At 48.5% G+C, this 16442-nt stretch overlaps 1 protein-coding gene across 3 annotated transcripts in view; it reads left to right on the top strand.

The window, feature by feature from the left end:
- MOB3A (MOB kinase activator 3A) overlaps positions 1-16442 on the top strand; it is a 144953-nt gene that overhangs the window by 69953 nt on the left and 58558 nt on the right. The window lies entirely within an intron of this gene.

Consider the following 16442-nt stretch of genomic DNA (forward strand, 5'->3'; position numbering starts at 1 on the left):
ACAAGGTTGGCGCTCCTGCTTCGAAGCAGACTATTGTTTGCTGGATCTATAGCACGATTCAGCTGGTTCACTCTGCGGCTGGATTGCCGCATCCAAAATGGTGAAAGCCCATTCCACAAGGAAGGTGGGCTCTTCTTGGGCGGCTGCCCGAGGGGTCTCGGCTTTACAGCTTTGCCGAGCTGCTACTTGGTCGGGGTCAAACAAGTTTGCTAAGTTCTACAAGTTTGATACCCTGGCTGAGGAGGACCTTGAGTTTGCTCATGCGGTGCTGCAGAGTCATCCGCACTCTCCCGCTCGTTTGGGAGCTTTGGTATAATCTCCATGGTCCTTACGGAGTCCCCAGCATCCACTAGGACGTCAGAGAAAATAAGAATTTACTCACCGGTAATTCTATTTCTCGTAGTCCGTAGTGGATGCTGGGCGCCCGTCCCAAGTTCAGACTCTCTGCAATATATGTATATAGTTATTGCTTAACTAAAGGGTTTTTGTTATGAGCCATCTGTTACTGAGGCTCAGTTGTTGTTCATACTGTTAACTGGGTATGGTTATCACAAGTTGTACGGTTTGATTGGTGTGGCTGGTATGAGTCTTACCCTGGATTCCAAATCCTTTCCTTGTTGTGTCAGCTCTTCCGGGCACAGTTTCCTTAACTGAGGTCTGGAGGAGGGGCATAGAGGGAGGAGCTAGTGCACACCAGATAGTACCTAATCTTTCTTTTAGAGTGCCCAGTCTCCTGCGGAGCCCGTCTATTCCCATGGTCCTTACGGAGTTCCCAGCATCCACTACGGACTACGAGAAATAGAATTACCGGTGAGTAAATTCTTATTTTTTATGTCATGTCATAAAAGCGGTGTGTTTTGTCTGCAGTAATGTTTAGGTGGGTGGTGTGTGTCAAAGTAACATCCAAGGATCGCATTGCCCAGCGCAACAAACTGCCTCCACCGCATTCTGGGTAAACAATGCAGACACACCCGGCCATCCATGTGAAATATAAGAGAAAACGTGATTCATCAGACTCCATGGTCCAGTTCTGACACTCCCCTGACAATTGTGGGTGCTTTCGGCGTTGGGCAAGGGTTGCTATACATACCCACACGCAGGAAGCTGTGATGCACTGTGTGTTGTAACACTTTTCTATCATAGCCAGAATTAACTTTTTCAGCAATTTATGCTACAGTAGCCTTTTTTTGTGATTGGACGAGACTGGGTAAACTTTGCTTTCCACATGCATCAGTGAGCTTTAGACACCCATGACCCTGTTGTCGGTTCACCTGTTGCCCTTCCTTGGACTTCATATGGTGAGCACTAACCACTGCATACCGGAGACATGCCACAAGATCTGCCATTTTGGAGATGCTCTGACCCAGCCTTCTAGCCATCACAGTTTAGCCCTGTCAAATTTGTCCTGATACCTATGCTTGTATAAGGTAAACTGTGTCTAATATATCTCACCCGTTGATAGATGCCATTGTAACAAGATGATCAATGTTGTTTGCTTCACCTGTCAGTAGACTTAATGGCTGGTGTGTGTGTGTGTGTGTGTGTGTGTGTGTGTGTGTGTGTGTGTGTGTGTGTGTGTATACCTAATTTATGTTTTGTGCTTTGTTAATCTTTTGTTGTGAAAGGCCACAACTGAAACCAGTGACAAAGCAAGTGACCTTCACAGTGGACGTTGTCATTTCTGACTGGCTCAGTGTGGGTAATATAGGTCACAGTATGGGTAAGCTTTAGTAAATGGGTTTTCAGAGTGTTTAAAGATCTTAAAGCTGTTAATGAGTCTGTCTGGTCATGGTCAGGAATTCCATTATTAGGAGAAATATTGTTGGTAGGAGTGAGAGGTGGTTACTAAAGGTGAGGCATAGGACAGAGAGAGGGAGAGATGAGGTTTGAGATGTATGAATGGGTAGTGTTAAGTATTTTTATGTAATGTTGAGTCATTAAAATTTTATTCTGGTGGACATGAGAAGGGATAGATTTCATTAAACGAATGTCAGCTGTGACACAAAAACAATGACCTTGTGAGGCTAAAGGCCCGTACACACTGGTCGATATATCGGCCGATATATCGCGGGACCGTCGGCCAGTGTGTACGGCCGATACGTCTGTAAACTCAGTCGTTCACAGACATATCGCGTCGGCCACGCAGCACAGCCGACGGCCAATATATCTACCGATATATTGGCGCGTCGCTGTGTGTGTACGGGGCGGTCGGCCGACCGCCCGTACACATGCTGCGGCGGCCGGCGGTGATTGACAGCTGAACTGGGCAGGCGTGTGTACACGCCCGCCCAGTTCATGACATCAGTCCCCGACGGATCGGGCAGTGTGTATGCTGCACACACTGCTCGATCTGTCCATAGATATATCTGCAGATCAATTGATGTTAGTGTGTACCCACCTTAAGGAAACTGGTTTTGAGTGTTTGGTTATTCTGAGGAGAAATGTTGACAATGGGAGGAAGAAAAATTGTAAGTTCATTTTTGGACATAATGGGGGGGGGGGGGGGCAGTTGTCGCCTGCGCGCCTTACTGAGCAATTCAATTGTTGCTCCTGTCAGGCGTGAACAGGTGCTGGCATTGCAGCTCGCACCACCTGGGGGTGGCAAGCTGAAATGAGTGAAAAAAGTGACCTGTTTGGGCGTCAAACGGCACTTTTCATGATTGTGACCATTAGTTTTGTCAGTTTTAACTGCTTTACACGGCTAAACCCGTCATTAAGCTTAAATGTATTGAGCCTTAAAAAGTGATAAGGTAGAGACAGTTAGGGGGAGATTCAAATGTTTGAAAAGTCAGCTGGGAGTCTTTTTTCATATCTAATAGACAGGAAAAAACAGACGCCCAACCGACTTTTCAAACATTTGAATCTCCCCCATAGAGTGATAAAGCACCAACCAGCTCCTAACTGTCGTTTTTCAAACACAGCCTGTGACATGGCAGTTAGGAAGCTGATTGGCTGGTACTTTATAACTCTATCTGTCTCTACCTTATCTCTGCCTTTATCCGTCTCTACCTTATCACTTTTTAAGGCTTAATACATTTGGGCCCAAGTATAACCAGTATCAATTGAATATCGCCCCTTAAAGGGGGGTACACACGGAGCGATAATCTAAGCAATCTGACTAGATTGCTTAGATTTTCAGCAACATCGCTCCATGTGTAGCCCCCTCAGCGATAGCGATGCGCGGCCCCGCACATCGCTATCGCTGCTGCTAGATTGTCCTGCATGCAGGCCAATCTAGCGGGTCGCTCACTTCACCCGCTGGGTGAAATGAGCGGCCCCCCGTCTCCCTCCGCACGCTCAGCACAGATCGCGCTGTGCTGAGCGCCGGGAGAGATGTGTGCTGAGCGGTTCGCTCAGCTCACATCTCTCCCAAATCGGGCCGTGAGTACTGGCCTTTAGACGGGAGATTGGGCGGCAATAACAATTCATTCCCCCCAATGAGCTTTAGGTAGCTTTTAAGAAATCCATGTGAAGATAGCAGAGAGGTGGTTGGTTACACCAATTGGCACAGAAGGGGAACAGTCAGGGGAGGAGATATAGAGGTGGTAGTCGATGCTGAATAAGCACATTGGTTAGTTAGAAGACGTGTATTGGGAAATATCGGGGAACCAAGAACAGAGCCAGTTATTGTGAAGGGGGGGAAAGGATACCAGAGGTATGTAGATAGGATATTTATGGCCATATGCTAGCAAACAGTAGAACACTGCAGCGGTACAAATGTCTATTTCTCTACTGTCCTAGTGGATGCTGGGGACTCCGTAAGGACCATGGGGAATAGACGGGCTCCGCAGGAGACAGGGCACTTTAAGAAAGAATTAGGAATACTGGTGTGCACTGGCTCCTCCCTCTATGTCCCTCCTCCAGACCTCAGTTAGAATCTGTGCCCGGACGAGCTGGGTGCACTTTAGTGAGCTCTCCTGAGCTTGCTAATAAGAAAGTATTTTGTTAGGATTTTTTATTTTCAGAGAGATCTGCTGGCAACAGACTCTCTGCTACGTGGAACTGAGGGGAGAGAAGCAGACCTACTCACTGTGGATAGGTCATGCTTCTTAGGCTACTGGACACCATTAGCTCCAGAGGGATCGAACACAGGAGCGCACCCTTGGTCGTCCGATCCCGGAGCCGCGCCGCCGTCCCCCTCGCAAAGCCAGAAGCCGGCGTGAGAAGCAAGAAGACTTCGAAAGCGGCGGCAGAAGACTCCAGTCTTCATATGAGGTAGCGCACAGCACTGCAGCTGTGCGCCATTGCTCCCACATTAAACCCGCACACTCTGGTCATTGTAGGGCGCAGGGGGGGCGCCCTGGGCAGCAATTAAGTACCTCTTGGCATAAAAGAGCATATATACAGTTGGGCACTGTATATATGCATGAGCCCCCGCCATTATTTTACACAAAATCGCGGGTCAGAAGCCCGCCGCTGAGGGGGCGGGGCTTCTTCCTCAGCACACACCAGCGCCATTTTCTCTCCACAGCTCCGCTGAGAGGAAGCTCCCCAGGCTCTCCCCTGCAGAATCACGGTAGAAAGAGGGTAAAAAGAGAGGGTGGGGGGCACATAAATTTAGCGCAATATCCGTATCTACAGCAGCTACTGGGTAAACACTAAGTTACGGTGTAATTTCTGGGTCATATAGCGCTGGGGTGTGTGCTGGCATACTCTCTCTCTGTCTCTCCAAAGGGCCTTGTGGGGGTTCTGTCCTCAAATAGAGCATCCCCTGTGTGTGTGGTGTGTCGGTACGCTTGTGTCGACATGTTTGACAAAGAAGGCTATGTGGAAGCAGAGCAGGTGCAGATGAATGTGGTGTCTCCGCCGACGGCGCCGACACCTGATTGGATGGATATGTGGAAGGTGTTAAATGATAATGTAAACTCCTTGCATAAAAGGTTGGATAAAGCTGAAGCCTTGGGACAGTCAGGGTCTCAACCCATGCCTGATCCTACAGCGCAGAGGCCGTCAGGGTCTCAGAAGCGGTCACTATCCCAAATTGTTGAGACAGATATCGACACGGATTCTGACTCCAGTGTCGATGGCGATGATGCAAAGTTGCAGCCTAAAATGGCAAAAGCCATCCGCTACATGATTATAGCAATGAAGGATGTATTGCACATCTCAGAGGAAAACCCTGTCCCTGACAAGAGGGTTTATATGTTTGGGGAAAAAAGGCAAGAGGTGACTTTTCCCCCTTCACATGAGTTAAATGAGTTATGTGAAAAAGCTTGGGATTCTCCTGATAGGAAAATGCAGATTCCCAAACGGTTACTTGTGGTGTATCCTTTCCCGCCAACGGACAGGTTACGCTGGGAGTCATCCCCTAGGGTAGACAAAGCTTTGACATGCTTATCTAAGAAGGTAGCCCTGCCGTCACAGGATACGGCCACCCTAAAAGATCCTGCGGATAGAAAGCAGGAGGGTATCCTGAAGTCCGTTTATACACATTCAGGTACCCTACTAAGGCCGGCAATTGATCGGCCTGGATGTGTAGTGCTGTAGCAGCATGGACAGATACTCTGTCTGAGGAACTTGATACCTTGGACAAGGATACTATATTACTGACCCTGGGACATATAAAAGACGCTGTCCTATATATGAGGGATGCCCAGAGAGACATTTGCCTACTGGGCTCTAGAATAAATGCAATGTCAATTTCTGCCAGAAGGGTCCTGTGGACTCGGCAATGGACAGGTGATGCCGACTCAAAAAAGCACATGGAGGTGTTACCTTATAAGGGTGAGGAATTGTTTGGGGACGGTCTCTCGGACCTAGTTTCCACGGCTACGGCGCGGAAGTCAAAAATGTTTGCCATATATTCCCTCACAACCTTAGAAAGCACCGTATTACCAAATGCAGTCCTTTCGATCACAAAGAGGCAAGAAAGTACGAGGTGCGTCTTTTCTTGCCAGAGGCAGGGGTAGAGGAAAGAAGCTGCACAATACAGCTAGTTCCCAGGAACAGAAGTCCTCCCCGGCTTCCACTAAATCCACCGCATGACGCTGGGGCTCCACAGGTGGAGCCAGGAGCGGTGGGGGCGCGTCTCCGAAATTTCAGCCACCAGTGGGTTCGCTCACGGGTGGATCCCTGGGCTATACAGATTGTGTCTCAGGGATACAAGCTGGAATTCGAAGTGATGCCCCCTCACCGTTACCTCAAATCGGCCCTGCCAGCTTCCCCCATAGAAAGGGAAGTAGTGTTAGCGGCAATTCACAAATTATATCTCCAGCAGGTGGTGGTAAAGGTTCCCCTCCCTTAACAGGGAAGGGGTTACTATTCCACAATGTTTGTGGTACCGAAACCGGACGGTTCGGTCAGACCCATATTGAATTTAAAATCCCTGAACATTTTCCTGAAAAGGTTTAAGTTCAAGATGGAATCGCTCAGGGTGGTCATTGCAAGCCTGAAAGAGGAGGATTTTATGGTGTCTCTGGACATAAAGGATGCTTACCTGCATGTCCCCATTTATCCACCTCATCAGGAGTACCTCAGATTTGTGGTACAGGACTGTCATTACCAATTCCAGACGTTGCCGCTTGGTCTGTCCACGGCACCGAGAATATTTACCAAGGTAATGGCAGAAATGATGGTGCTTCTGCGAAAGCAAGGAGTTACAATTATCCCATACTTGGACGATCTCCTCATAAAGGCGAGGTCCAGAGAGCAGTTGCTGATCAGTGTAGCACACTCTCGGGAGGTGTTGCAACAGCACGGCTGGATTCTGAATATTCCAAAGTCGCAGCTGATTCCTACGACACGTCTGCCCTTCCTGGGCATGATTCTGGACACAGACCAGAAGAAGGTGTTTTTCCCGGCGGAGAAGGCCCAGGAGCTCGTGACTCTGGTCAGAGACCTCTTAAAACCAAAACAGGTGTCGGTGCATCAATGCACGCGAGTCCTGGGAAAGATGGTGGGGTCATACGAAGCCATTCCCTTCGGCAGGTTCCATGCGCGGACTTTTCAGTGGGATCTGTTGGACAAGGGGTCCGGATCGCATCTTCAGATGCATCGGCTGATCACCCTATCCCCCAGGGCCAGGGTGTCTCTTCTGTGGTGGCTGCAGAGTGCTCACCTTCTCGAGGGCCGCAGGTTCGACATACAGGACTGGGTCCTGGTAACCACGGATGCAAGCCTCCGAGGGTGGGGGGCAGTCACTCAGGGAAGAAATTTCCAGGGGCTGTGGTCAAGTCAGGAGACTTGTCTGCACATCAATATCCTGGAACTAAGGGCCATATACAAAGCCCTGAGTCAAGCGGAGCCTCTGCTTCGCAACCAACCGGTGCTGACTCAGTCAAACAACATCACCGTAGTGGCTCATGTAAACCGCCAGGGCGGCACAAGAAGCAGGGTGGCGATGGCAGAAGCCACCAGAATTCTAAGCTGGGCGGAGAATCAGGTGCAAGCACTGTCAGCAGTGTTCATTCCGGGAGTGGACAACTGGGAAGCAGACTTCCTCAGCAGGCACGACCTCCACCCGGGAGAGTGGGGACTTCATCAAGAAGTCTTCACACAGATTACAAATCGATGGGAACTGCCACAGGTGGACATGATGGCATCCCGCCTCAACAAAAAGCTACAAAGGTATTGCGCCAGGTCAAGAGACCCTCAGGCGATAGCTGTGGACGCACTAGTGACACTGTGGGTGTTCCAGTCAGTTTATGTGTTTCCTCCTCTTCCTCATTCCCAAGGTGCTGAGAATCGTAAGAAAAAGAGGAGTGAGAACAATACTCATTGTTCCGGATTGGCCAAGAAGGACTTGGTATCCGGAACTGCAAGAAATGCTCACAGAGGACCCATGGCCTCTGCCTGTCAGACAGGATCTGTTGCAACAGGGGCCCTGTCTGTTCCAAGACTTACCGCGGCTGCGTTTGACGGCATGGCGGTTGAACGCCGGATCCTAGCGGAGAAAGGCATTCCGGATGAGGTTATTCCTACGCTGATAAAGGCTAGGAAGGACGTGACAGCAAAACATTATCACCGTATATGGCGAAAATATGTTGCTTGGTGTGAGGCCAGGAAGGCCCCTACAGAGGAATTCCAGCTGGGCCGTTTCCTTCACTTCCTACAGTCGGGAGTGACTATGGGCTTAAAATTAGGGTCCATTAAGGTCCAGATTTCGGCCCTATCCATTTTCTTTCAAAAGGAACTAGCTTCTCTTCCTGAAGTTCAGATGTTTGTAAAGGGAGTGCTGCATATTCAGCCCCCTTTTGTGCCACCAGTGGCACCTTGGGATCTTAACGTGGTGTTGAGTTTCCTGAAATCTCACTGGTTTGAGCCACTTACGACCGTGGAGTTAAAATATCTCACGTGGAAGGTGGTCATGCTATTGGCCTTAGCTTCGGCTAGGCGTGTGTCAGAATTGGCGGCTTTGTCATGTAAAAGCCCCTATCTGGTTTTCCATATGGACAGGGCAGAATTACGGACTCGTCCGCAATTTCTGCCGATGGTGGTGTCATCTTTTCATTTGAACCAACCTATTGTGGTGCCTGCGGCTACTCGTGACTTGGAGGATTCCAAGTTACTAGATGTAGTCAGGGCTTTGAAGATTTATGTAGCCAGAACGGCTGGAGTCAGGAAAACTGACTCGCTGTTTATCCTGTATGCATCCAACAAGCTGGGTGCTCCTGCTTCAAAGCAGACTATTGCTCGCTGGATCTGTAACACGATTTAGCAGGCTCATTCTGCGGCTGGATTGCCGCCTCCAAAATCAGTAAAAGCCCATTCCACAAGGAAGGTGGGCTCTTCTTGGGCGGCTGCCCGAGGGGTCTCGGCATTACAGCTTTGCCGAGCAGCTACTTGGTCGGGTTCAAACGCTTTTGCAAAATTCTACAAGTTTGATACCCTGGCTGAGGACGACCTTGTGTTTGCTCATTCGGTGCTGCAGAGTCATCCGCACTCTCCCGCCCGTTTGGGAGCTTTGGTATAATCCCCATGGTCCTTACGGAGTCCCCAGCATCCACTAGGACGTTAGAGAAAATAAGATTTTACTTACCGGTAAATGTATTTCTCGTAGTCCGTAGTGGATGCTGGGTGCCCGTCCCAAGTGCGGACTTCTTCTTCAATGCTTGTATATAGTTATTGCTTACATAAGGGTTATGTTATGGTTGCATCAGGTTGGTCTGATGCTCTGTTGTTGTTCATACTGTTAACTGGGTAAGTTTATCACGAGTTATACGTTGTGGCTGGTATGAGTCTTACCCTGGATTCCAAAATCCTTTCCTTGTACTGTCGGCTCTTCCGGGCACAGTTTCCTTAACTGAGGTCTGGAGGAGGGACATAGAGGGAGGAGCCAGTGCACACCAGTATTCCTAATTCTTTCTTAAAGTGCCCTGTCTCCTGCGGAGCCAGTCTATTCCCCATGGTCCTTACGGAATCCCCAGCATCCACTACGGACTACGAGAAATAGATTTACCGGTAAGTAAAATCTTATTATATACTTCATTACAATATTGGGTCCACATCTATCGTCAAAGGAATAATGAACCTAGTGTCCATGCTCGTATATCATGGAATTTATTATTTTTTAAAATTAAATTTCGCATCTTGTGACATTTTACTACTGTGTGGATTCTTTGTACTAGCTCGAAAAGCACTATTGTGCGTTGTGTTACATCACCCTAATGTTGAAGTTAAGGGGGACATTTCTTGCTTGTTGCACAAGAGCCATTAACATAACATAAAGCATTACTTGCAGTGCAAGTTATGACTCTAAACTGACTTGGGGGCTTTTGAAAATGTTTTCTGTCTCTCTTCTTGTGATGAGTATTTTGGTGCCTTACAAACCAAATGAAATTATTTAACTTCCAAGATGCTTAACTATTTGTTTAAGTTTATAGTTGTATGTAAAGTTTATGTATTAATTATCATAATAGTGCAGTGCCACAATGGTGTATTGAAATTTACAGCCTAAGGAGAAAGGATCTTCCAAGTAAACCCTTGGGGGAGTCTGTAAAAAGAAGGGGTGGGGATCATAGCATAGACAGTAACTAGGTCGATAGTCACTAGGTCGACCCTGAAATAGGTTCCACATGGTCACTAGGTCAACATGAACAAGGTCTGCATGGAAAAAGGTCGACATGAGGTTTTAACAGTTGTTTTTTGTTTTTTTGGTCATCCTCTTCGTAAAGTGACCAGCAACCCCAATTAGTGCACCGTGTTCGCTCGCCATGCTTCTGGCAAGGTTACCTTTCCCAATTGTAGTCCACGTGGATCATAAAGCATGAAAAAGCTCAAAAAATGTAAAACTCATGTTGACCTTTTTCCATGTTGACCTACAGACCATGTCGACCTAAGCCATGTCGACCGATAGTGGTTGGCCTAATGAGTGTTGACCTAGGGACCGGATACCAAAAAGAAGAGAACTCTCGGGCTCTGATATTAAAACTTAAAATTTATAAAAAAAAATAAAAATAACAATCACTAGAGTGTTTCTGTGGAACTAATTCTATTTAGGAAATACCCCTAGTTCACATGGATGTAAGTGTTTCTGAAGGTGGTGTCTAATACTCAGTACGACATATATGTTACTCACATAAAGTGAGTTTTATATTTCTCTGACGTCCTAGTGGATGCTGGGAACTCCGTAAGGACCATGGGGAATAGCGGCTCCGCAGGAGTCTGGGCACAACTAAAAGAAAGCTTTTAGACTACCTGGTGTGCACTGGCTCCTCCCACTATGACCCTCCTCCAAGCCTCAGTTAGATTTTTGTGCCCGGCCGAGCTGGATGCACACTAGGGGCTCTCCTGAGCTCTTAGAAAGAAAGTATGATTTAGTTTTTTTATTTTACAGTGAGACCTGCTGGCAACAGGCTCACTGCAACGAGGGACTAAGGGGAGAAGAAGCGAACCTACCTGCTTGCAGCTAGCTTGGGCTTCTTAGGCTACTGGACACCATTAGCTCCAGAGGGATCGACCGCATGAAACTTGCCTTGGTGTTCGGTCCCGGAGCCGCGCCGCCGTCCTCCTTACAGAGCCAGAAGCAAGAAGAAGTCCGGAAAATCGGCGGCATGAAGACTTCTGTCTTCACCAAGGTAGCGCACAGCACTGCAGCTGTGCGCCATTGCTCCTCATACACACTTCACACTCCGGTCACTGAGGGTGCAGGGCGCTGGTGGGGGGCGCCCTGAGCAGCAATAAAAACACCTTGGCTGGCAAAACAATCACAATATATAGCCCCAGAGGCTATATATGTGATAATTACCCCTGCCAGAATCCTTAAAAAAGCGGGAGAAAAGTCCGCGAAAAAGAGGCGGAGCCATCTCCCTCAACACACTGGCGCCATTTCTCCCTCACAGTTCCGCTGGAAGGAAGCTCCCTGGCTCTCCCCTGCAGTCTACACTACAGAAAAGGGTAAAAAAGAGAGGGGGGGGCCACTAAATTTAGGCACAGTAAATATTATAGCAGCTATAGGGGACATAATTCAGTTAGTCCCTGCATTATATAGCGCTCTGGTGTGTGCTGGCATACTCTCTCTCTGTCTCCCCAAAGGGCTTCTGTGGGGTCCTGTCCTCTGTTAGAGCATTCCCGGTGTGTGTGCGGTGTGTCGGTACGGCTGTGTCGACATGTTTGATGAGGAAAATTATGTGGAGGCGGAGCAGATGCCTATAGAAGTGATGTCACCCCCTGCGGGGCAGACACCTGAGTGGATGGTTTTATGGAAGGAATTACGTGCAAGTGTCGACTCCTTACACAAAAAATTTGACGACATGCCAAATGCGGGACAGCCAGCTTCTCAGCTCGTGCCTGCCCAGGTGTCTCAAAGGCCCACATCAGGGGCTCTAAAACGCCCGCTACCTCAGATGGCAGACACAGATGTCGACACGGATACTGATACCAGTGTCGACGACGATGAGTCAAATCTAATGTCCACTAGGGCCATTCGTTGCATGATTGAGGCAATGAAGGAGGTATTACACATTTCGGATATAAACCCAAGTACCACTAAAAAGGGTATTATGTTTCGGGAGAAAAAACTACCCGTAGTTTTTCCCCCATCTGAAGAATTAAATGAAGTGTGTGAGGAAGCGTGGGCTTTCCCCGATAAAAGATTGGTAATCCCTAAAAAATTACTAATGGCGTTCCCTTTCCCGCCAGAGGATAGGGCACGTTGGGAAACACCTCCTAGGGTGGATAAAGCACTCACACGTTTGTCTAAAAAGGTGGCACTTCCGTCTCCGGATACAGCCGCCCTAAAGGAGCCTGCGGATAGAAAGCAGGAGGCGATCCTGAAGTCTGTATATACACACTCAGGCATTATACTTAGACCAGCTATTGCGTCAGCATGGATGTGCAGTGCTGCCGCTGCATGGTCAGATTCCCTGTCAGAAAATATTGACACCCTAGACAGGGACACTATTCTCCTAACCATAGAGCATATAAAAGACTCAGTCTTATACATGAGAGATGCACAGAGGGAGATCTGCTGGCTGGCATCTAAAATAAGTGCATTGTCCATTTCTGCTAGGAGAGGCTTATGGACTCGGCAGTGGACAGGGGATGCAGATTCCAAAAGGCACATGGAAGTTTTGCCTTATAAGGGTGAGGAGTTATTCGGGGATGGTCTCTCGGACCTAGTTTCCACAGCGACAGCTGGGAAGTCAGCATTTTTACCCCAGGTTCCCTCACAGCCTAAAAAAGCGCCGTTTTATCAAGTACAGTCCTTTCGGACCCAGAGAAACAGGCGAGGAAAAGGCGGGTCCTTTCTGTCCAGAGGCAGAGGTAGGGGAAAAAGGCTGCAACAAACAGCAGGTTCCCAGGAGCAAAAGTCCTCCCCCGCTTCTTCCAAGTCCGCCGCATGACGGTGGGGCTCCACAGGCGGAGCCAGGTACGGTGGGGGGCCGCCTCAAAAATGTCAGCGATCAGTGGGCTCGCTCACAGGTGGATCCCTGGATCTTGCAAGTAGTATCTCAGGGGTACAGACTGGAATTCGAGGCGTCTCCCCCCCGCCGTTTCCTCAAATCTGCCTTGCCAACAACTCCCTCAGGCAGGGAGGCTGTGCTAGAGGCAATTCACAAGCTGTATTCCCAGCAGGTGATAGTCAAGGTGCCCCTACTTCAACAAGGACGGGGTTACTATTCCACACTGTTTGTGGTACCGAAACCGGACGGTTCGGTGAGACCCATTTTAAATTTGAAATCCTTGAACACATACATAAAAAAATTCAAGTTCAAGATGGAATCGCTCAGGGCGGTTATTGCAAGCCTGGACGAGGGGGATTACATGGTATCCCTGGACATCAAGGATGCTTACCTGCATGTCCCCATTTATCATCCTCACCAGGAGTACCTCAGATTTGCGGTACAAAATTGCCATTACCAATTCCAGACGCTGCCGTTTGGACTGTCCACGGCACCGAGGGTGTTTACCAAGGTAATGGCGGAAATGATGATACTCCTTCGAAGAAAGGGAGTTTTAATTATCCCGTACTTGGACGATCTCCTAATAAAGGCGAGATCCAGGGAGCAGTTGTTGATAGGAGTAGCACTATCTCAGGAGGTGCTACACCAGCACGGTTGGATTCTGAATATTCCAAAGTCACAGCTGGTTCCGACGACACGTCTACTGTTCCTGGGAATGATTTTGGACACAGTCCAAAAAAAAGTGTTTCTCCCGGAGGAGAAAGCCAAGGAGCTGTCATCTCTAGTCAGACACCTCCTGAAACCAAAACAGGTGTCGGTGCATCACTGCACGCGAGTCCTGGGAAAGATGGTGGCTTCTTACGAAGCAATTCCTTTCGGCAGGTTCCATGCCAGAATCTTTCAGTGGGACCTGTTGGACCAATGGTTCGGATCGCATCTTCAGATGCATCGGCTAATAACCCTGTCTCCAAGAACCAGGGTGTCTCTGCTGTGGTGGCTGCAGAGTGCTCATCTCCTAGAGGGCCGCAGATTCGGCATACAGGACTGGGTCCTGGTGACCACGGATGCCAGCCTTCGAGGCTGGCGTGCAGTCACACAGGGAAGAAACTTCCAAGGACTATGGTCGAGTCAGGAGACTTCCCTACACATAAATATTCTAGAACTAAGGGCCATTTACAATGCCCTAAGTCAGGCAAAACCCCTGCTTCTACACCAGCCGGTACTGATCCAGTCAGACAACATCACGGCGGTCGCCCATGTAAACCGACAGGGCGGCACAAGAAGCAGGACGGCGATGGCAGAAGCCACAAGGATTCTCCGATGGGCGGAAAATCACGTGCTAGCACTGTCAGCAGTGTTCATTCCGGGAGTGGACAACTGGGAAGCAGACTTCCTCAGCAGGCACGACCTCAACCCGGGAGAGTGGGGACTTCATCCAGAAGTCTTCACACTGATTGTAAATCGTTGGGAACGGCCACAGGTGGACATGATGGCGTCCCGCCTAAACAAAAAACTGGAGAGATATTGCGCCAGGTCAAGGGACCCTCAGGCGATAGCGGTGGACGCTCTAGTGACACCGTGGGTGTACCAGTCAGTTTATGTGTTCCCTCCTCTGCCTCTCATACCAAAGGTATTGAGAATAATAAGAAAACGAGGAGTAAGGACAATACTCGTGGTTCCGGATTAACCAAGAAGAGCTTGGTACCCGGAACTTCAAGAGATGATCTCAGAGGACCCATGGCCTCTGCCGCTCAGACAGGACCTGCTGCAGCAGGGGCCCTGTCTGTTCCAAGACTTACCGCGGCTGCGTTTGACGGCATGGCGGTTGAACGCCGGATCCTAAAGGAAAAGGGCATTCCGGAGGATGTCATTCCTACGCTGATTAAAGCCAGGAAAGATGTAACAGTAAAACATTATCACCGCATATGGCGGAAATATGTTGCTTGGTGTGAGGCCAATAAGGCCCCAACAGAGGAATTTCAGCTGGGTCGATTTCTGCACTTCCTACAGGCAGGAGTGACTATGGGCCTAAAATTAGGCTCCATTAAGTTACAGATATCGGCTCTGTCGATTTTCTTCCAAAAAGAACTAGCTTCACTACCTGAAGTTCAGACATTTGTAAAAGGAGTGCTGCATATTCAGCCCCCCTTTGTGCCTCCAGTGGCATCCTGGGATCTCAACGTGGTGTTGAATTTCCTAAAATCACATTGGTTTGAGCCACTAAAGACCGTGGATCTAAAATATCTCACGTGGAAAGTGGTCATGTTATTGGCCTTGGCTTCGGCCAGGCGTGTATCAGAATTGGCGGCTTTGTCATTTAAAAGTCCTTATCTGATTTTCCGTATGGATAGGGCAGAATTGAGGACTTGTCCCCAGTTTCTCCCTAAGGTGATATCTGCTTTTCACTTGAACCAACCTATTGTAGTGCCTGCGGCTACTAGCGACTTGGAGGATTCCAAGTTACTGGACGTAGTCAGGGCCTTGAAAATTTATGTTTCCAGGACGGCTGGAGTCAGGAAAACTGACTCGCTATTTATCCTGTATGCACCCAACAAACTGGGTGCTCCTGCTTCTAAGCAGACTATTGCTCGCTGGATTTGTAGCACAATTCAGCTGGCGCATTCTGCGGATGGACTGCCGCATCCTAAATCAGTAAAAGCCCATTCTACAAGGAAGGTGGGCTCATCTTGGGCGGCTGCCCGAGGGGTCTCGGCTTTACAACTTTGCCGAGCTGCTACTTGGTCAGGGGCAAACACGTTTGCAAAATTCTACAAATTTGATACCCTGGCTGAGGAGGACCTTGAGTTCTCTCATTCGGTGCTGCAGAGTCATCCGCACTCTCCCGCCCGTTTGGGAGCTTTGGTATAATCCCCATGGTCCTTACGGAGTTCCCAGCATCCACTAGGACGTCAGAGAAAATAAGAATTTACTCACCGGTAATTCTATTTCTCGTAGTCCGTAGTGGATGCTGGGCGCCCGTCCCAAGTGCGGATTGTCTGCAATACTTGTACATAGTTGTTGTTCACAAAAGGGTTATTGTTATGAGCCATCTGTTGAGAGGCTCAGTTAAATTTCATACTGTTAACTGGATATGGTATCACGAGTTATACGGTGTGATTGGTGTGGCTGGTATGAATCTTACCCGGGATTCAAAATCCTTCCTTATTGTCAGCTCTTCCGGGCACAGTATCCTAACTGAGGCTTGGAGGAGGGTCATAGTGGGAGGAGCCAGTGCACACCAGGTAGTCTAAAAGCTTTCTTTTAGTTGTGCCCAGACTCCCGCGGAGCCACTATTCCCCATGGTCCTTACGGAGTTCCCAGCATCCACTACGGACTACGAGGAATAGAATTACCGGTGAGTAAATTCTTATTAAAACAGTCATGCCCAAACAATTAAAATCTAAACCGTGTATTTACAACTAAAGTTAAGAAATAAACCTAGCTTTTAAATTTGCATGTTGTCATGGAGGCAAGGTTACAAAACACAACATGTGCTCTTCTCACATTGCATCAAAACAGATATTGAATAATAAACAATAAAATGGAAATAAGATCACAATATTATAAATAAATGAAGACCATAAAATAAAAAAAGACTCT

The sequence above is a fragment of the Pseudophryne corroboree genome, chromosome 1 (genome assembly GCF_028390025.1).
Source record: "Pseudophryne corroboree isolate aPseCor3 chromosome 1, aPseCor3.hap2, whole genome shotgun sequence".
Classification (NCBI taxonomy): domain Eukaryota; kingdom Metazoa; phylum Chordata; class Amphibia; order Anura; family Myobatrachidae; genus Pseudophryne; species Pseudophryne corroboree.